The 21549-nt window shown below is 38.2% G+C and overlaps 1 protein-coding gene across 3 annotated transcripts in view; it reads right to left on the bottom strand.

Moving 5' to 3' along the window:
* Positions 1-21549, bottom strand: part of HPSE2 (heparanase 2 (inactive)) — a 680289-nt gene that overhangs the window by 473732 nt on the left and 185008 nt on the right. The gene's annotated exons all lie outside the window — the stretch shown is intronic.

The raw sequence follows: 21549 nt of genomic DNA, 5'->3' as shown, positions 1-21549 counted from the left end.
TCATTCATTCTTTTGGTGAGTGTCTGCAACATGTACACCCTAAGACTACACACAGAAAACAAAACAAAGCCCCTTACAGTAAAAGGGTAAAAGATAGATAACAAATGGATAAATTAATAAATACAAAATGTGAATTTAAATAAAGCAGAGTGAGAGGGCTAGAAAGTTCTGAGGTCAGAGTACAGACTGATGTTTTTAAAAAGTAGCCAGAGAAAGCTTCTTGACATGTAAACAGATCTAAGGGAAATATGAAACAAGATACACAGGCATCTGAAGGAAGAAACTTCCAAGAACAGCTAACTCAAAGGCTCTTATATCACAGCATGCTCCACATTTTCAAGGAAGAACAGTGTGGTCAGTGTGAGTAAGAAATGGGAGAGGATAAGGAGAAATGTAACAGTGGGGACACTGTGGGGTGGATGGTGGACCACATGGCCTGTAGGTCACTGTAAGAATAGTGACTTTAGGGGCCAGCGCTGTGGCGTAGTGGGTAGAGTGCTGGCATCCCATATGGGCGCCGGTTCAAGTCCCAGCTGCTCCACTTCCTATCCAGTGGGGGAGTGAACCAACAGATGGAAGACCACTCCTTCACTCTCTGTAACTCTTTTTTTTTTTTTTTTTTTTTTGACAGGCAGAGTGGACAGTGTGAGAGAGAGAAACAGAGACAGAGAGAAAGGTCTTCCTTTTGCCGTTGGTTCACCCTCCAATGGCCACCGCGGCTGGTGCGCTGCAGCCGGCGCACCGCACTGATCCACAGGGCTGGCCGCTCTCTGTAACTCTTTCAAGTAAAATAAATAAATAAAAAGAAAGAATAGTGACTTTAATCTGAGAGCCATGGGAAGGAAGCCTTTGGGAGGTTCTGAACAGAAGAGTCACATGGTTTGACGTAGGTTTGTAGGACCCATGTCTGGATGCCAGTGCAACTAAAGGATAAAAGGGGCAAAAAAGTGTAGTTTATGAAGACAGAAGAAAAAGGGAAAGCATAGGGGAATGAATAGACAAGAAAATCACAGCCGGCGCCGTGGCTCAATAGGCTAATCCTCTGCCTGTGGCGCTGGCACACCAGATTCTAGTCCTGGTCGGGGTGCCAGATTCTGTCCCGGTTGCCCCTCTTCAAGGCCAGCTCTCTGCTGTGGCCAGGGAGTGCAGTGGAGGATGGCCCAAGTGCTTGGGCCCTGCATCCCATGGGAGACCAGGAGAAGCACCTGGCTCCTGCCTTCAGATCAGTGTGATGCACCAGCCGCAGTGCGCTGGCCATGGTGGCCATTGAAGGGTGAGCCAACGGCAAAGGAAGACCTTTCTCTCTGTCTCTCTCTCTCTCTCACTGTCCACTCTGCCTGTCAAAAAAGAAAAAGAAAAAAAAAAGAAAATCGGTACGATTAGTGGGTATCATGGATACCTATTTCACACTAATTATTATGAAATTGAAGTGAGACAAGTTAGCAAGATGGTATGTTTTTCTCCAGCAGCATACATCTGTTTGGGAGCAGTTCTGAAGCAGGCTGTAGCCACGTGACCACACTGTCTCCAAAACCCTCTCTGATCATTCCAGGTTTCAATCACCACCTTTATTTTATCAATTTCAAATATATTTCTATAAATACACGTAACACTGATGTCTTCCCACTCATTTAGACATGAATCAATTTCAACATTTATTTTTATCTTGTCTTTCTGAACAGATTTTAATTTCCTGAAAGATAGAGACAATGTGTTGTAGCATATTCCTAAATACAGGATAAACAGAATGAAGGCAGAGTTATTTTTCAAAAACAAATGTTAAAAATGACAAAAATATGTTTTACTGTATAAAAAAGCTTATTGTTCCCCTGGGCTTGAGGGAACTAGAATAGCCTCTTTCTCCTCTAGCTTTCTGCCTTCTTTAGGACTGATTCTATAATTGAAATGTTTTTTCAGAGTAACCAGCTTGGGTTTTTTATAGAGATTTTAGTAACAACATTCAAAAAAGGCCAAAATAAGACATTTTAAAATAGAAAATGTTAATGTATTCCAGAACACAGTCATGAGATTATGTTGCTGCCAATCATTTACTGGGAAGATATATAAAGAAGATACACAATGAGGTTTTTCCTTCCAAGCCACAGCCCAGCCACAATGTCAAATTATTACAGCACAGTAGGATTTAATTCAATAAACTTTTAATGAGTACCTACTATGTGCAGGTCATTGTACTAGATCTACGGAGGAAATAATGAAGAATTGTAAAAGCCTTGCAGTTTAGAACATTAATACACAAGAAAGCATATACATACAATCTATAGCTTATAATATTTTTCAGTTGTACAATGATGAGAAGCAATATGCATTCTGCAGAAATCTTATTTTAAATTCTGAATTGTGATCTTTTCCCAGGCTAGTGATATACAGTATATGTGTGTGTTTAAATATTTATTTTATTTCCTTGAAAGGCAGAGTCACAGAGAGAGAGGGAGAGACACAGAAAGAGAAATCTTTCATCTACTGGTTCACTCCCCAAATTGCTACAATGGCCAGGGCAGGGCCAGGCCAAAGCCAGGAACCAGGAACTTTCTCTCAGTCTTCCACTGGGGTGCAGGGGCCAAAGCACTTGGGCCATCCCCTGCTGCTTTCCCAAGAGCATTAGCAGGGAGCTTGATCCAAAGTGGAGCAGCCAGGATTCAAACTTGTGCCCATTTGGGATGCTGACACTTCAGGTAGTGGCTTAACCCACTATTCCACAATGCCAGCCCCATGGTATACATTATAATCGATCCTATCTTATGACAGTGGGCAGTGGCAGCAAACCGTAGCTCTCAATCAGCTACTCCATCACAAAGGTACACAATCAATACTCTACAATGTAATGTTATGCTAAACTATGTTTGGTAGGACAGGTGTAAGAAATGCACTTTTGACTAATTGTATTTTCAACTTATGATGCGTTGGTCAGGACATAACCCCATTCTAAGTCAGGGAGCATCTGTACAAGGAAGAGGAGAATAACGCCTACAAGGAGGCACAAAGCATCCTCCTTTCCCCACAGTTAGGCTAGAAGGTATCTAGGTATGGAATTAATTAAAATGTGGTACAGGAATCAAGTATCTTCATATTAGACTGGTTGGAAGCATGGAGTTTGAAGTTAAATAACATTAGGCTTCTTTTTATATTTGACCTTGGGTAAATTATTTAATTTCTCTGGGTCTCAGTTCACAGTAAATATAGTGGTTGTGGTGGGACTCACTACAGCTAACTAAAATCCAGTTTCTAGTTCTGGACTCATCAGAAGATTATACTTTCTTGTCCCTTTTAATTTCTTTAATATCTATGAAGATTTGTCAAATTGAGTAAGAATGATGCTCCTTCCACCCAGGGAAAACTTTGTCAGTAAGATCATCTAAACACTGTGATTGGTACAAAACAGAAAATAAAGGAACACAAAGCATAAGTGGCCTGGAAATGTTGGATAAGGATTCACAAAAGAGGTGCCTTTGGAGCTGAATCTTTAAAGAATGAAGAGAGCTAGAGTAAGCCACAGAGATGCATATACAAAAACATAAACATTTAATTTTATATTCCAGGAAAAAAAAACAATTTGTTCAGAAATATAGGGTGTCCAGAAGTTTCATAATGAATTTGTTAACATTGAACATAGTTGTACTTTTGGACATCAACTTCAAAGCTTGGGAATGTCCTTGTCCCCTCCCTGGCACAGCCTAGTTACCCAAATAACTCATGGAACTGAAATTCATTAACCCTTAATCTTTTCCTCTGAATACATTTTTATTTTTACCTTTTACTATCTCTTCAGCTTATAAGTTACAGAAGTTGCATAAGACAGTTCTTAGTTCCTTTTACTCAAGCTTCTCTCTATGAAGGGAACTTCAGCAATGGCAACCCTATTATGTTTCAGCACTGGGATCAAGCAACAGAGACATGCTCACACCGTCCATAATCTGGATACTTTCATGTACTGATTACATTCCTTTTCAGCTCCATATATCACTTCCAGTCTACACAATTTGTTCCTGAACATCTTCATCACTATCACTCCTCTCCCTCACACTACATTATTTTAAGTAGTCCTTTCTGATTCCATCATTTTCAAGTAGAGTGATCAAAATATTACACATGTAACAGAACAGATAGAAGAGTACCAGTTTTATCCAAAGATGATAAAACAGTTTTCTGAAGAACTGTCACAGCAATGAAATCAGGCACAGCATGCCATAGCCCTCGGTTTCTATGCAGCCATACTAAAGTCCACTGATCAAGTTCTGCCAGAATAATGCAAAAAATTAAGCATGAAGCCTCTAGAATCAGATTGTCTGTATTTAAACCCTGAATTCACTAGCTATAGCCATACTTTGAACAAATTATGTACCTTCATTAAGACTTGTTTTCCTTACCTTTAAATGTAGATTAGTCTTATTTTGTAGCAGTTTTATAAGAATAAAGTGAAACAATGCCTATAAGGCAATAAGCAAAATGTATGCTACACAGTAAATACATAACACATTAGCAATTGTTGCTATAATTATTATTAGGCCCATTCCTGATATCTCTTCCTCCAGGATTATATTTCAATGACCAAATTTAGTTAAATTATCACCTTGAAGATGTCATCATACTTTCTTTTCTTCAGACTGATTTGTAAAATATTAAATCTGAATCTTTCTGATCCATGGCAATTTATAATTCCCTCCTAGGATAAGTATTCATTTTTACTTATAAAAGACACTACTAGGGATTCTGTCCCGGTTGCCCCTCTTCCAGGCCAGCTCTCTGCTGTGGCCCGGGAGTGCAGTGGAGGATGGCCCAAGTCCTTGGGCCCTGCACCCACATGGGAGACCAGGAGAAGCACCTGGCTCCTGGCTTCGGATCAGTGCAGTGCGCCGGCTGGCAGCGCACCAGCCGCGGTGGCCATTGGAGGGTGAACCAACGGCAAAGGAAGACCTTTCTCTCTGTCTCTCTCTCTCACTGTCCACTCTGCCTGTCAAAAAAAAAAAAAAAAAAGACACTACTAGGAAAAATAGACAAGGCATAGACTGGAAAAATATTCATAATACATTTATCTCAAAGTATTCACAATATAATTATCTGGATATGGACTTATATATAGAAAAAAAATAAGAAATTCTTAAAAATCAGTCATACAAAGGCAAACAACTCCCCCTGCTCCAAAATAAAAAGCAAAAGAAAACAAGGAAAAATACATAGACAGATACTTTGCAAAAAAAAAAATCTATAAATGGCCAATAAGCACATGAAAAGATGGTCATCATTAGTCACTAGCAGAATGGAAATTAAAGTCATAATGAAATTAAATACAATGTGATATCCTGGGTCCAATCCTGGAACAGCCAAAGAACATTGGTGGAAAAACTGAGGAAATTCAAATAAGCCCTGTAGGTTGATAAACTGCATTTTAACAAGGCTACTTTCTTAGTTTAGATAGACATATGAATGTATTAATTTGGATCAATTTAACATTAGGGGAAGCTGGATGAAGGGGTCATGAAAACTTGCAACTTCTCTATAAATTCAAAATTATATTAAAATAAAAAGTTTTAAAAACCCAATCATATTGAGATATCACCTTTACCCACCAAAATCAATAGTGAAAAAGAGTTAATGTTATAGGAGATGTGGGATAACCAGAACTCTCATACTTTGCTGGTAAAAGTATAAAATGGTGGGACCATTTTGGAAAATAATTTGGCAAGTTCTTAAAACATTAAACATATTCCAATGACTCAGCAATTCTACTCCTAGACATGAATACAAGAAAAATGAAAACTATCTTTAAAAAGCCTTTCAAATGTTCACATAAGCCTTATTCATTATAGCAAATACTACCAACAATTCAGATATTCATAAACAGGACAAATGAATAAACAAAATATGGTATATTCATAAAATGAAATAGCAATCAGCAACAAAAATGGAAGAATTACAACAAAAGTAAATCTCAATTATGCTTAGTGAAAGAAGCCAGACACAAAAAAGTACATGCAGCATGATTCTATTTATGTGGAGTTCTAAAATAGTCAAACTTAATCTATAGTGATAAAAATCATACCAATGGGTCTTAGAAGTGCTGACTGGGAAGAACCATAAAGAAATAGTTTTAGGATGATGGATATGTACTAGAGCTGATTGATAGTGTTGGGGTAACAAAAAGGTATGCATTTGTGAAAACTGATCAAACTGCCTAGTTGAGACCTTTGTACTTCACTGTGTAAATACTTTAAAATAATTTTAATAATGTAAGTATACATTTACTCCTTGTTTTTGTGTCATACTCCAGTCAAAACAGACCCTCCCTACCCAAACTAAAGGCAATGACTATACTTAAAGGTATTTAATTAGAACCCTTGATTTTTGAATGTCTAATTGGATTATATCCACTTGTTCCCTTCAAAGTAGGTTGCATCATATTCATAAGCAGGAGACTAAGGGGCTACAGTGTCTCTAGCCTTTGTTTTTTATACTTTGGCACACTTTTCACATATGATTTAAGAATATACAAATAGTCCTCTTATCTGAAGGAATTCTAAGTGTTTTACAAACCTTCAAAACAGATTTTTAAACTATCTAATATTTTATGAGAGGAACATTTCATGCACACTAAAGTACAGCCACATCTGGCCTGCAACATGGCAGCTGTTTAACAGTCATGACACCTCACAAAAGTTTAGGACAGGAAGTGAAAAATTCTACAGCCAACTGAGGCAAAGATGAGGCAGGCTGCTGAAGCAGAAGGCTGCAATGGCTGGGGCTGGAGCACAGCCAGCATGATGCAGTTAACACGTCTGTTGTAATGAAAAGCACAAGTGCCATTAGCAGTCAAAGTCTCATCCCACAGGAGGCACGTCCCATAGCGCATTACCTTTCCTTCCATCAGGCATATTAATTTATCTCTAATACAACAAGGAAAACGCCAGCAATAGCCATGTCCAAACCATTCCTTCCTGAGACCATCATTCCTTCCTGAGATGTACCTCACACAAGCTGAATTGTGCTGACCTTTGACAAGGTCGTTCTCCTGACATGAAAAGGTCAAGCCAATACTCAGTTGGACATATTTCATCACAAGCAAACAGAACATAGAAAGCTGTAATTTGGGTTAAGAACTACAGGCGAATACATTATCATCCAACCACTCTCCTTTCATGTATGTTGTGAAAGCTCACTTTGTTTTGCCAAATTAAAGAAGAAAAACTTGAATGCTGTTTTCCCCTCTGTGATAGCCTTGAAGTATCCTCGTGAGGAAAGCTCAGCTAGGTTTTGCTGAGCCCAGATATGACTTCTAGATGCAGAAAGGATGAAAGAGCAGAGATTCTTTACAATATGTTAGCCAGTACAATCTGCCTGCAAAGCCTTCTGTTAAAAAGGGCATGTGTGTTCCTGTAAATAGTCATCACACCTCCAAACCTTGGCTTGGGCTCCCTGGAAACACAGATTTTTTTTTTTTCAGTTAGCTCAAAGTCTTCTAGATGCTAGACCTAAAATAATGTTTTGTTTCCAAACATTACAACTGAACCAGATCATTCAGCCCTACAGCAAGTCCACCATCACTCTCAAGATTACATTAAGGATTTGTGCCTTTAATTTTAATGCCTCCTCTGGATAGTCATGTATCCACTATCTGAAAGGCCAGGTAAAGACAATCCAGTATCTAGAATTCTTTGTTAAAGTAAGAGGTCCACCGTGCAAAAGATACATTTTATTTGCTCTTTCAAAAGGTATAAAAGGCTGTAGTGACATCTCCTGGATACCAAAGGCTACTAAGGAGACTCTGACCTTGCAAACTCAGTCATCATTATCAAGGCACAGGTTTGTACAGCCCACTAATTGTGCCCTAAGGACTAGGCAGGTCAGAAACAGAATTCCAAGTAAGGCTGGAATTAGATTTATCTATTATTGCTTAGATCCAGGATATTTGTATTTGGGGGAGGGGTATTCCAGGATGTCTAAGGCTGGGGAAAAAGGAGAGAAATGGTTATACTTAAACCTTGGTCTATGGCCAGCGCCTCAGCTCACTTGGCTAATCCTCTGCCTGCGGCGCCGGCACTCCAGGTTCTAGTCCTGGTTGGGGTGCCAGATTCTATCTCAGTTACTCCTCTTCCAGTCCAGCTCTCTGCTGTGGCCCGGGAAGGCAGTGGAGAATGGCCCAAGTGCTTGGGCCCTGCACCCGCATGGGAGACCGGAAGGAAGTACCCGGCTCCTGGCTTCGGATCCGCCATGGTGAACCAATAGAAGGAAGACCCTTTCTCTCTCTCTCTCTCTCTCTCTCTCTCTCTCTCTCTCTTTCACTGTCTAACTCTGCCTGTCCAAAAAAAAACAAACAAACAAAAAAAACAAAAACCCTTGGTCTATTAGATGAAATAATATATCAGTCACCAGCCACATGCTAAGCCCAAAGTGCTTTGTGAGGTGGTATAAATAAAGCATGTATGTATGTGTGGAGAACAAGAGTGGAAAAGGGGAAAATATAATGAAGAAATAACTCACTATAGTATGCAGTAAATATATCAAGGAAAAAATGTGTTGTACAAACAATGTTTTTTTTTATAATTTGGCTTTGGAAACTCACGTACATCAAACATTTGTGGGCAATTGCCAGGTATCAGATATTATGCCTAGAGAATATTTTATGTCTATTTATTTAATACTTTCAACATAATTATCATGGCATATTTTTTTTTAATTTTTAAATTTCAGAGACACACATTTGGTGCTGTGCTTAAAACACCTGTGTTCCATGTCAAGCTCTGCTCTGATCCAGCCTTCTGCTATTATTAGTACACCCTAGGAGGAAGCAGGTGATAGCTCGGGGACTTGGGTCCCTGCCACCCATGTGAGAGACCTAGATTTGAGTTCTGGGCTCCTGGCTTCCCCCTGACCCAGTCCCAACTGTTGCAAGCATTTGGACAGTAAACTAGCAGATGAGATTGATCTCTCTCTCTCTCTCTTTCTCTCTTTCAAAACATTTTTTAAGATAAAGAAATAATAAATTTAAATTTAACCTTAATTCTTATTGATTTATTTCAGAAGCCAAGAGACAGAAACAGACATCCTGGGTCTCTCCCAAGGTCTGCCCTAGCAGGAAGCTGGAGTCAGGAGCCCAAGCTGGACAGCAAAAAAGCAAACCCAAGCACTCTGATATCAGGATGCAGGCATTTTAATCACTGGCAAAACTCCTAACCTCAAAGGTAATTTTACACTTCTTCAGATGAGATGAGGAAACTATGACTAGACAGGCAACACTATTTTTTCAAAGTCACTCTTATAACTACTATCAGAGGTGAAGTTCTCTTAGATCAAATCCCTTTGTTTTTCTTTCTGTACACTATTCTGTTGCCATTCTCTTCTGAAATAATCTCACTGGAAGTGAGATATGAGCTGAGACTTGAAAGCTGTACTGTGAAATGGAATGGGAAAGACATTTAGGGTAAACAGACTAGACTCCATCATGATTTTCAAGCAGAAGAGTCCAAACAAAAAGTGGGTTCTATGGGCTATGAGAAGGCTTGCTTTGAGGGAAGAGGATTAAATAGAAAAGAAGAGAGAACATTCTAATGATAGGCCAAACTGGGGGAAAGTTCTACCTATTAAACAGTCACTTTATCGTATTCTCCACTTCAGTGGGGGAACTACTGTCGTTCTTTTAATGACATTATGGAATTCATCTTTAATAAATCTCATCTGGCACACTGCGTGATAGATGGACTAATGAAAAAATAATGAAGCAGAGAAATCAGTCTGAAGTGGTGGTACAGCAGTGCAGATGTCGAATGCCAAATTAAGACAGAATGGAGAGGAAGATAAAAATAAAAAACAATTTGTACCACATGGTGGACACTACTTAATAGATGTTTAAAAAAAGGCAAAATAGTGAAGAAAAATAGTGACCAGAATGCGTTAACTGACCAGTTACAGAAAACAAAAATATCAAATATCACTCTACTCTCAGACCCAAGCACCTCTAATGATGACAGGATCATCAATAGAAAAAAAAAATTAGAAGAATAAAACTAAATCTAAGAAATAAAAATACATTCAAATTAAGACACACTGAATTTGAGAATACTCACGGCACTTCACAAAAATATTTTAGAAACAATAACCAACGATAAAGATCAGGTTGGAAACTTAGATTTGATCATCATCTGCATAAAGGTGGAACCAAGGTAGAGAACAAAATCACTAGGGAATGGGCTGACGCTGTAGATAGTGAGTTAATCCTCTGCCTGTGGCAATGGCATCCTATATGGGCATCAGTTCTATGTCCCAGCTGCTCCACTTCCAAACCTGCTCCCTACTAATACACCTGAGAAAGCAGCAGAGGACAGTCCAAGTGCTTGGGCCTCATACCCATGTGGGGGACCTGGAAAAAGCTCCTGGATCTTGGCTTTGGCCTGGCCCAGCCCTGGCCACTGCAGCCATTTGGGAAGTGAACCAGTGGATGGAAGATCTCTATCTCTCTGTCTCTCCCCCACTCTCTCTCTGTAACTCTACCTTTCAAATAAATAAATAAATCTTTTTTTAAAAAAAGGCAAACATAAAAAAAAATACCAAACAAATATATACTCAGAGATACGAAATAGTACTAACTATTGTTTGTGTATCAAGGAAACTAGGCTGGGGAAAATAATTGGATCTGGCGATTAGGAGGTATGGTGACCTTCAAGAGTTCAAGTTCAGGTAAACAAACTGAGAAAAAGCAGATTTTAGGGAGCCAATGAGAGAGTGGATTAAAAGGCCAGATTACTTATCTGAAAAGATTGGCAGTACAAGAAGAAAGAACTTTATATTACATGCTAAACTTGGGAGAACTTTAATTTTTTTCAGTCCAGTATCTTTAATTTTAATTCTTGTAGTAAAATTATATTACATCATGATGCTATAATCCAGATTAGGCTATACTGTGAGTCAATCCAGTCCCCCTGAGTACATGGCATTATGTAGGGAAAGTCTTGTTCACCCGTGTCCATGACTATTAGCCTTGTCCATCCTACTCTGATATGTGTAATTGTAGGGTTTAACTATAATTTGAATCAATAAAACAAATGTTACTTCCCTGGGTCTTTTAATCCCTTCATTGTGTGAAAAACTCACCCCATTTCTCTAATTATCCTCTATTAACAACTGTACTAATTTAGTGAGATGATAATATTAGAGTGTGAAAACCATAATGAAACAAGATTTATGTCTAAATCCAGATGTTTAGATATTAAACCACAATGAAGCTTGATGATATATTTTCTATCGCTACAGGTCACAGCATATGGCTTAGAGAACATTTAAGAGAAGTGAGCTAATACACTCATATTTCACTACTGCAATCTTTGACTAAATTTACCAATGTGAAATAAGCTTGAAGGACCTATACAAAACTTGAGTCAAAATTCTTCACTTCACATCAAACCTCCACCTCTCTTCCATGGGACAGAGCTAGTATTATCAATATGAAATTTCTAAAATACACAGCAATTTAAAGAAATCAGGCCAAGATTAAATGGATTACTTTAGATAAATTTAGTAAAAGAAATAAAAACACATAAGACTTGATCTTTAAATTTATCCTTTCAATGAAAAATTGTCAACTGAAAAAGATACTTTGCAACTAATCAAATACCCAGGCAAGGAAGGAGTCATATACAGCCAAAGGAACACAGCCACTCAAAGCCATGATTGCTTAGTAAAGGCTTGTTGACTACACCATCTGTGATTATTCTTTAGGGCCAAGATTGAGTACTAAGTGAAAAATATGACATAAATTTAAATCTGCAAATCCTAGAAATTATACTCCATCAAGTTACATTTATAGTGCATTACTAGAAAACATAGAGAATGGTCTAACCTAGATCAAGAGTTAACGTATTTTGGCCGGCGCCGTGGCTCAACAGGCTAATCCTCCGCCTTGCGGCGCCGGCACACCGGGTTCTAGTCCCGGTCGGGGCACCGATCCTGTCCCGGTTGCCCCTCTTCCAGGCCAGCTCTCTGCTGTGGCTAGGGAGTGCAGTGGAGGATGGCCCAAGTCCTTGGGTCCTGCACCCCATGGGAGACCAGGATAAGCACCTGGCTCCTGCCATCGGAACAGCGCGGTGCGCCGGCCGCAGCACGCTACCGCGGCGGCCATTGGAGGGTGAACCAACGGCAAAAGGAATACCTTTCTCTCTGTCTCTCTCTCTCACTGTCCACTCTGCCTGTCAAAAAAAAAAAAAAAAAGAGTTAACGTATTTTTTCTATAAGTGGTCAAACAGATAATTTAAGGATTTACTCTGGCTGAAGAGCCCATGAGAGTATTCTAGGCATGGAAAGCCAAGACACTCTGGGAAAAAAAAAAAAAAAAAAAAAAAAAACCCTAAATGGAAGATCTCTGTGAGTGAGATCCCAGCGGAAAGAACGGGCCATCAAAGAAGGAGGTACCTTTCTCTGAAGGGAGGAGAGAACTTCCATTTTGACTATGACTTTGTCTAAATAAGATCCAAGTCAGCAAACTCAAAAGTCTTCCATAGCCTTGGCAACTCATGACTAGAACCTAGGGAGATTACTGATGCCATAAACAAGAGTGTCAAATTGTTAAGTCAACAACAGGAGTCACTGTGTACTTACTCCTCATGTAGGATCTCTGTTCTTAATGTGTTGTCCAATGTGAATTAATGCTATAACTAGTACTCAAACAGTATTTTACACTTTATGTTCTGTGGGGTGCAAACTGATGAAATCTTTACTTAATATATACTAAATCAATCTTCTGTATATAAAGAGAATTGAAAATGAATCTTGATGTGAATGGAATGGGAGAGGGAATGGGAGATGGGAGGGGTGCGGGTGGGAAGGAAGATATGGGGGGAAAAAGCCATTCTAATCCATAAACTGTACTTTGGAAATTTATATTTACTAAATAAAAGTTTTTTTAAAAAAATGATATACAGGTCATATCATCTTGGCTTCAGTGACTTAACTCTGTCATAAAGAATATGTAAGTGAAAGAGTATGGCGGTGTCCTAATAAAACTTTATTTACAAACATAGGTGGAAAAAGCAATTGTTCATCAATAACAAAAACTCACAAAGATGAGGTGTATAAAAGGGACACGAGAGCCAAGTGAAAGAGCTCCACATGGCCAAAAGTAGAATAATTTGAACAATAAAAAATTAATTATAACTTAAGGTAAAATAACTATCCATAGTGCATATTAACATTAATGAAGTTTTAACAAATTATAAAATGGGGAGAAAAACAAATCTGTTATGTAGAATAGTACAAATAATTTTAGAAGATACTCAGACTTCACTAAGATGGAGCACAATTCTCCACTTCTTAATTGTGGACTGTGCTTCATGACTTCCTCCCAAAAAGCACAATATGGAAAGCAGAGGAAGAGTTACCTTCCAATGCAGAAATCCAAACACTACTTCAACAAGGTGGTCAAGGTCAGTCAACATCAACAGTGATAAGTCATGTTGATAGGATGTGTTCTTGATACGATGTAATGAGAATGGCACTTTATGGTTTTCTTCCCAAAATTTATTAGCCTGTTTTAAACATGAGGAAAACATCAAAGAAATATCTGACCAGTATTCCTCTAAACTGTCAAGTTCAGCAAAATCAAGAAAAGCCTGAGAAACGGGCACAGTTCAGAGGAACATAAGGAGGCTTGATATTAAGTGTAATTTTGTCATGCTGCTGAGATCCTTCTCAGAAAAAAAATGTGAAAACTAAAGAAATAGGAAGAGGAGCTGGTGTTTAGCCTCGTGATTAAGAAAGATGCTGTTTCACATGCACATGTCCCATGTCAGAGTACCTGACTTCAATGCCTACTTTCAGCTCCTGACTCCAGTTTCCTGCATTTTATTTACAGACCCTGTCAGGCATCAGTAATAGCTCAATGTGTTCCCTGCTATGCACATGGGAAGTATGTACTGAAGTTCCTGCTCCTGGTTTTGCTCACCCGTGACCATCATAGTCATTTCAGGAGTGAACAAGTGAATGGGAGCTTCTTTCTATCTGTCTCTCTCACTCTCTCTCTCTGCCTTTGAAAAAGAAATAAAAGAAATACGAACAAAGTATGAACTTCAGGTTTTTCAAGTTAGAAAATATCTTATTTTACTGAAACCTAAAAATTATACAAATTTATGTGTATGTTTTGAAATATGCATTAAGTCATTCCACAATGTATACATAGGTATGCATTTCTGTACATACCTATCATTATTTGCAGTGAGAACACTTAAAATCTACTTTCTTAGCAATTATCAAAATACACTATCTTTAACTACAGTCACCATGTTGTACAAGAGATCTCTTGGACTTACTCTCCTATCTTACAAAAATTTTGAATTATTTGGACATCTCCCTATCACCCCCAGTCCCATTCTACTCTCTACATCATTAACTTTTGTAGATTCCACATGTAATATATCATATGGTTTTAATCTTCCTGTGCCTGGTTTATTTCAAACAACATTCTGTCCTTCAGCCCATCTATCTTGTTTCAAATGACAAAATTTTCTTATGACTGAATAGTATTCCATTGTGTGTAAATATCACATTTTCTTTATCCATTTGTCACTGATGGAGGTACAGGTTGATTCCATTTCTTGGCTATTGTGAATAACATAATAAACATGAGAATGCAGATATTTCTTTGACATATTGCTTTTGTTTATTTTGGATACATACTAGTTTTTAGGGCTGCTAGATCATATGGTAGTTCTTTTTTTTTTTTAATGTGAACATAACACAGAGAATGGATTTTTTTATTTTATTTTAATTTATTTGCCAGGTAGAGTTATAGACAGTGAGAGAGAGAAACAGAAAGAAAAGTCTTCCTTTCGTTGGTTCACTCCCCAAATGGCCGCCACAGCCGGCACTGTGCCGATCCGAAGCCAGGAGCCAGGTGCCTCCTCCTGGTCTCCCATGCGGGTGCAGGGGCCCAAGTACGTGGGCCATCCTCCACTGCCCTCCCAGGCCACAACAAAGAGCTGGAATGGAAGAGGAGCAACCAGGACTAGAACCTGGCGCCCATATGGGATGCTGGCAACACAGGTGGAAGATTAACCAAGTGAGCTGCGGCGCCGGCCCCCATATGGTAGTTCTATATTTAAGCTTTTGAGGAACCTCCATACTGTTTTCCATAATAGTTATACTAATTTACATTCCTAGCAATAGTTTGGAAGAGTTCCTTATCCTCCACATCTTTGCCAGCTCATTATTCTATCATCTTTTTGATAGGTGTGAAGGGATATTTGATTGTGGTTTTAATTTGTATTTCTTTGGTGATTTACTATATTTAGCACCTTTTCATGTGCCATGGGCCACTGGTAGGTCCTCTATTGAGAAATACCTATTCTAGTCCCTTGCTCATTTTTAAATCAGATTATTTGCCTTGTTGACATTACATTCTCTGATTTCCTTGTACATGCTAGATACTAGCCTCTATCAGATGAATGGTTTACAGATATTTTCTTTTTTTTTACATAAACCAGTAATATAGTAATTAATTATTACAATCAAGTGTTAAGTGTTAAGTACTATACATAATTGTATGTGGTATACTTTTTTTTAACTTTTATTTAATGAATATAAATTTCCAAAGTACAGCTTATGGATTACAATGGCTCCCCCCCCACCATAACTTCCCTCCAACCCGCAACCCTCCCCTTTCCCGCTCCCTCTCCCCTTCCATTCACATCAAGATTCATTTTCAATTTTCTTTATATACAGAAGATCAGTTTAGTATATATCAAGTAAAGATTTCAACAGTTTGTACCCACATAGCAATACAAAGTGAAAAATACTGTTGGAGTACTAGTTATAGCATTAAATCGCAATGTACAGCACATTAAGGACAGAGATCCTACATGATATTTTTTAAAAATTGATTAATTTTCTATGCAATGTCCAATTTAAAATCAATTTTTTTTTCATTTTCAATTATCTTTATATACTGAAGATCGATTCAGTATATACTAAGTAAAGATTTCATCAGTTTGCACCCACACAGAAACACAAAGTGTAAAAATACTGTTTCAGTACTAGTTATAGTATTACCTCACATTGGACAACACATTAAGGACAGATCCCACATCTCCAATTCTTCTCAAACTATTCAGAACAATCAAAAAAGAGGGAATCCTCCCAAATTCTTTCTATGAAGCCAGCATCACCTTAATTCCTAAGCCGGAAAAAAGATGCAGCATTGAAAGAGAATTACAGACCAATATCCCTGATAAACATAGATGCAAAAATCCTCAATAAAATTCTGGCCAATAGAATGCAACAATACATCAGATGTCTTCTCACACTTCATAACGCTGTCTCTTCAGCCTTTTGATTGTTTCCTTTGTTGTGCAGATGCAACAATTTGATAAAACCCCTTTTGCTACACATTTACTCTTGCTACCTTTACTTTTGGAGTCATATTGAAAATGTCATTGCTCAGACTAATGTCAGAGCGTCTCCCTATATTTTCATCTACTAATTTTCCAGTTTCAGGTCTTACATTTAAGCCTCTAAAACATTTTAATTCACTTTTGTATAAGTTGTGAGTTAAGGGTCTAGTTTCTTTGCACTGACTGTGCATATGCAATTTTACCAGCACTATTTATTGAAAAGACTGTCTTTCCCCTACTATGTGTTCTGTCGATATACAAATCTTTCTCTACTAGTGTACTTTGATTCTTTATTTTTTATCTTTTGGAATGTAACATGGTAGCTTGCACTGTAGTTACCATAAGACATAAGACTTAAATAACCATGTTACAACAGACTATGTTAAACTGACAACTTTGATCACATAAAAAACAATACTTTTACTGCCCATTATACGCTTTTGACAACACAATTTATATATTTTTAATGGTGTATATCCCTTAAAACATTTATAGCTATTATTTTATTTGACAGGTTTTGTTTTGTTTTTGACAGGCAGACTGGACAGTGAGAGAGAGAGAGACAGAGAGAAAGGTCTTCCTTTTCCGTTGGTTCACCCCCCAGTGGCCGCTGTGGCCGGCGCACCATGCTGATCCGAAGCCAGGAGCCAGGTGCTTCTCCTGGTCTTCCATGCAGGTGCAGGGCCCAAGCACTTGGGCCATCCTCCACTGCCCTCCCGGGCCACAACAGAGAGCTGGACTAGAAGAGGAGCAACCAGGACAGAATCCAGTGCCCCAACTGGGACTAGAACCCCGGGGTGCTAGCGCTGCAGGCGGAGGATTAGCCTATAGAGCCATGGCGGCAGCCAATAGTTTCATCTTTTAAATTTTACACTAAAAATATGAGCTACTTCAAAAGGTCACAGTGTATATTACAAATAAACTATACATGGATTCCAAAAATATCTGTACCAATATATCATTTTATTCCATTTTTCCATGAGCCTTTTGAAGTAACCTCATATAGGTGATTTCTTAAACACTTTTACAATATTATTTTAAATTTGATTTGCACTTAATTTTACCAGTGAGTTAAGTTCTTTGATATGTTTTTGTGTCATTAATTAGTGTCTTCTTCTTTCAGCTTGAAGAACTTTCTTTAGTATTTCTGTCTAGAGGTGATGAACTTCTTCAATTTTTGCTTCCTGGAAAAGTCTTTATTTATTTCCTTCAGACAGCTTTTCCAGGTTTCCTTGGTTGACTTTTTTTTTTTCCTTTTGCATTTTGAATAGATCACTCTCTCTCCTTTCTTGTTAGGTTTCTTCTGACAAATCTGCTGTTACCTTTACTGTAACTCACTTATATGCGACTTTTTGTTTCTCTTGCAGCTTTCAAGATTCTCTTTGATTTTTGATGATTTCATTACAAAATATCTTGGTATATCTTGAATTCAATCTGATTGAAGACTTTTGACCTTCCTGTCCCTAGATATTCATATCTTTCTACAGATTTGAAGGTTTTTTAGCTACTATTTCTTTTATTATGCTTTCGTCCTTTGTCTCTCTTTTCTTGAACTTCTATAAATCAAAAATTTTCTTGTCCTATAAATTCCACAAGGTTTCTTTGTCCTTTTTCATTCCTTCCTCTTCTCTATTCATGAGTAGTTTTAAATAACCTTTCTTCAAGTTTTAGGATTCTTTTTTGTTTGTTTGTTTGATCAATATTGCTACTGATGGCCTACATTGAATTTTTCATCTTATTAGTTGTATTTAACTGTTTGATTTTTAAAAATCATTTCAATCTATTCAACTTTTAATTTTGGAGACTTATTGCTTTCCTGATTTCACTGAATTGTTTCTCTGTATTTTCATGAATTTTGTTGATTTTCTTGAATAATTATTCTGAAAACATTTTTAAGAAGACCATAATCTCCATTTCTTTGGGATCTAAGTTACTGGGAGATTACTGTATTCTGTTGATGGCATGATATCTCCTTGGTTTTCCATGTTTTTGGTACCTTACATTGATGTCTGTGCATTTGAAGAAATAAGGACTTATTTAGTATGCGCAGATTGGCTTTATACTGGGAAACCTTTCACCACTCAGCCTATCCAGAAATTCTGGGCAAGTTGTCTGGCATGATTGTGAGCAAGGTTACTAGCGGAGTTTTCAGACAGGATTGTCTGGTGTCTTGGGTCATCTGAAGGGTGAGCTGAGCTCCTAGTTGCCCTAGGTTGGGCCTGGACCCTTGATCCACTGGAGTAGATCCGTTGACTGGGTCCTTGAGAGGTAGACTTTGTCCTTGAGGGCAGACCTGGAGCCTGGATCTATGAAAGTCTTCCTGAAGCCTGGATCAATGAGAGCTGACCTGGCATTAGGATAGGCCTCGAATCTGAGGGTCAGCCAGGTGCTTGGATGGGCCTAGCATCTAGGTTCAATGGACCAGGCCTAAAGCATGAGTCCATGGAACTGGCCTGGCACCGATGTGGGGCTAGGGCCTGAATCCTTACGGATAGGCCTGGGTTCTGAGTCTGCAGGGGTCGTATTGGAAACCTTGGTCCATGAGGGCCAGACTGGCACCATGGTCTGTGGAGCAGGTCTAGAATCTGGACCTATTAGAACGTGGGGTTGTAGGGGCTGACCTGGAGAGTAGGTTTGCATAGACCAGTCTGGCAGCAGGTAAGCCTGGAGCCTGTGTCACCAGGTGTTGAACTGGTATATAAGACCAGTCCGTAATTTTAACCTGGTATTGGGGCAGGACTGAAGCCTGGGGTGGGCCTAAAAACTTAGGGCCCCAGAAATTGGCCTGACATAAGATGGACTTGTAGCTATATTCAAGGGGACATGCATCTTTTCTTATTGCTGTGCTAGAACTTGTTGCTGAAAGCTCTCCCCTGGTTTCCTTATTTCTTGTGTATATATTTTCATGCATGAGTAGTTACTCAAACTGGTGTTTTAGGGTGGGGGGTGATAAGCCTAGAAAGTCCTACTTTGCCCTCAAGTTGACATTAGTCTGGAGTTAGTTAATTAAAAAAAAAAATAGATAAGACAGATTTTTCCTTAGGGCCATGGTTTTCTGACCCCAGTCTGGGTTAATCAATATATTAACTATAGGTCATGATGGTCTCCTACAGGTACAAGACAAAACAGAAATAGATGACAAAATGAGACCAGAGCCTTTGGAAATCATCTAGTCTAGCTCCTTATTTTACAGATGAGAAAGTAAAAGCATTGAAGATAAGTGTCTTACCAAAGCCCAAGCAACCAGTAACTGGTGGACCTAAAGCTGAGATTCAGGTTCCAATTTCCTGGCTAATGCTCTTTAAGCTGCACTATATTGTTGCTCTCTCTCCTTTCCCGACATTCATAATTCCATGTTATTCCAGAAACAAAGAAACAGTCTGGCAACTCAACTGATTTTTGCCCCCAATCCCCAAAGAAAATCTTACAATGCCTTCCCTGTTTTCTTCTCAGGTAAGCTCATTTTCCCCTTAAATTTCTGTACCTATGTGCTATGAAGCACCAGAACCTAGAAGGACAGATTCCTCACTGCTTTCCATCTCCTGATCTTGTTTACATGTGTTTGTCTGCAAAAGTTTTAATGGAATAAGAGAAAATTACTGCTTTAATTTCCCAATAAAATCTGTGCCACAGTATGAGTCATTGTTTTCTTTTTTTACACTAGCAAGGGTAAAGCCTTCTGGTTTTAATAACTAATACTGCTGAGTTCAATAAAAAACACTTAATTTAATTTAATATAAGCCTTGATGAATGCCAGCTTCCCCTGGAATTTTATCTTTGTTTTAATTTGAGTCTCTATGTTCAGAAAAATGAGAGGCCAAGAGGAAAGGAACAGAAGTCAATTAGTTTGTGGGCTTGTTTTCAGAGAAAAGATGTAAAAATAAAAGACTGACAGGTAAACTCCAAGACACTAATGTTTCTGCCCCACTGGACTATCTTTTCCTGGCAGAACTGATGTTTTCTTTAGTTCTGAATAGAGAAACTGAACCATTCACAGCCCTATTGGAAAATGTTTTTTAAATAAAATATTCCAAAGCCAATTAACATCAGATTTCTAAGCTAGTAGTAGATTGCCTTTAATGTGTTAATAATTGAAAGATATGCTACTGTAAAATTAGATACAGAAAGCCTCTTGAAAGCCTCAGTCTGTTTGAATACCAAAGCAGCCAGACTCAGTGCTTTGTAGACTGGAATGGACACAAGGACTGAAACTGAAATAGAGTAAGGCAATCCTGAGGACAGTTTTGAAAAGCTTTTCTTAAGTGGTCCCTTTATGATTGCAATAGTACTCAATCCTATATGTGAAAACATTCATCATTTAAGAAAAATTTCCGTTTACCAATAATTGACACCAGTGTCTTAATTTATATCTGAAAGTTTCTATTGCCCTGTCAAGTATGAACCAAAAACTCAGCTAAAGATGGGGGAACTGTGAAAAACTCCATTTTGGTTCAATACAGAGTTTTTTATTACAGTTTTTACAGCAGTTCTGATGGCACTTTTTTTGTACGCATTTAGTTTTATTAACTTGTGTACTTTTAGCATTTAAAACTCACCATCGTATTTTTTTCCAGTGAAACAAAAATAAAATTTAGAAACAAACAGGAACAAAATTATAATAGAGAATTCAATTCCAAATGAGATCCTATAAGTTCTGCTGACTCTCCCCTTGAGTGATAGGGATGCAAGTCATCATTATAAGATTATTTTATTTTTAAAAAGTGTCATCTTGAACTAAAAGGATTTCTGTTAAACATCACAATTAAACATGCTAAAGGAGAAGCCATGTTGTCAAAATGCCCACTTAACCCAGACAAACACCTCAAACCCACCATAGATGAATTTCTATAACACTATTTTTTAAGGCTTTCTTTCCTTTTTTGAACAAGAAAAAGTAGACATACATATGTTGGAAAATGCTGTCTGTATTTACAAAGAGACACAGTGTAATCTCTGAGCCCAATATACAGAGAAAGAAGGAAAAAAGCTAGAATTGTATGCACTAGTACAGAGGATCCTGCACCCTCCAGCTTCTGGCAGAGCAAAGGGAGCAGAAGGTGCTCTTTTTCCCACAGAGCACAGTAGTGTTGATCTATACAGTTTTTGACAAGATAAGAAGGGATAAAAATGAATTTGAAACAGAAAGGGGTAGAGATTCTTTTCC

The sequence above is a fragment of the Lepus europaeus genome, chromosome 17 (assembly GCF_033115175.1).
Source record: "Lepus europaeus isolate LE1 chromosome 17, mLepTim1.pri, whole genome shotgun sequence".
Classification (NCBI taxonomy): domain Eukaryota; kingdom Metazoa; phylum Chordata; class Mammalia; order Lagomorpha; family Leporidae; genus Lepus; species Lepus europaeus.
The sequence above is the reverse complement of the archived record's forward strand: the minus strand, read 5'-3'. Positions and strand labels throughout refer to the sequence as shown.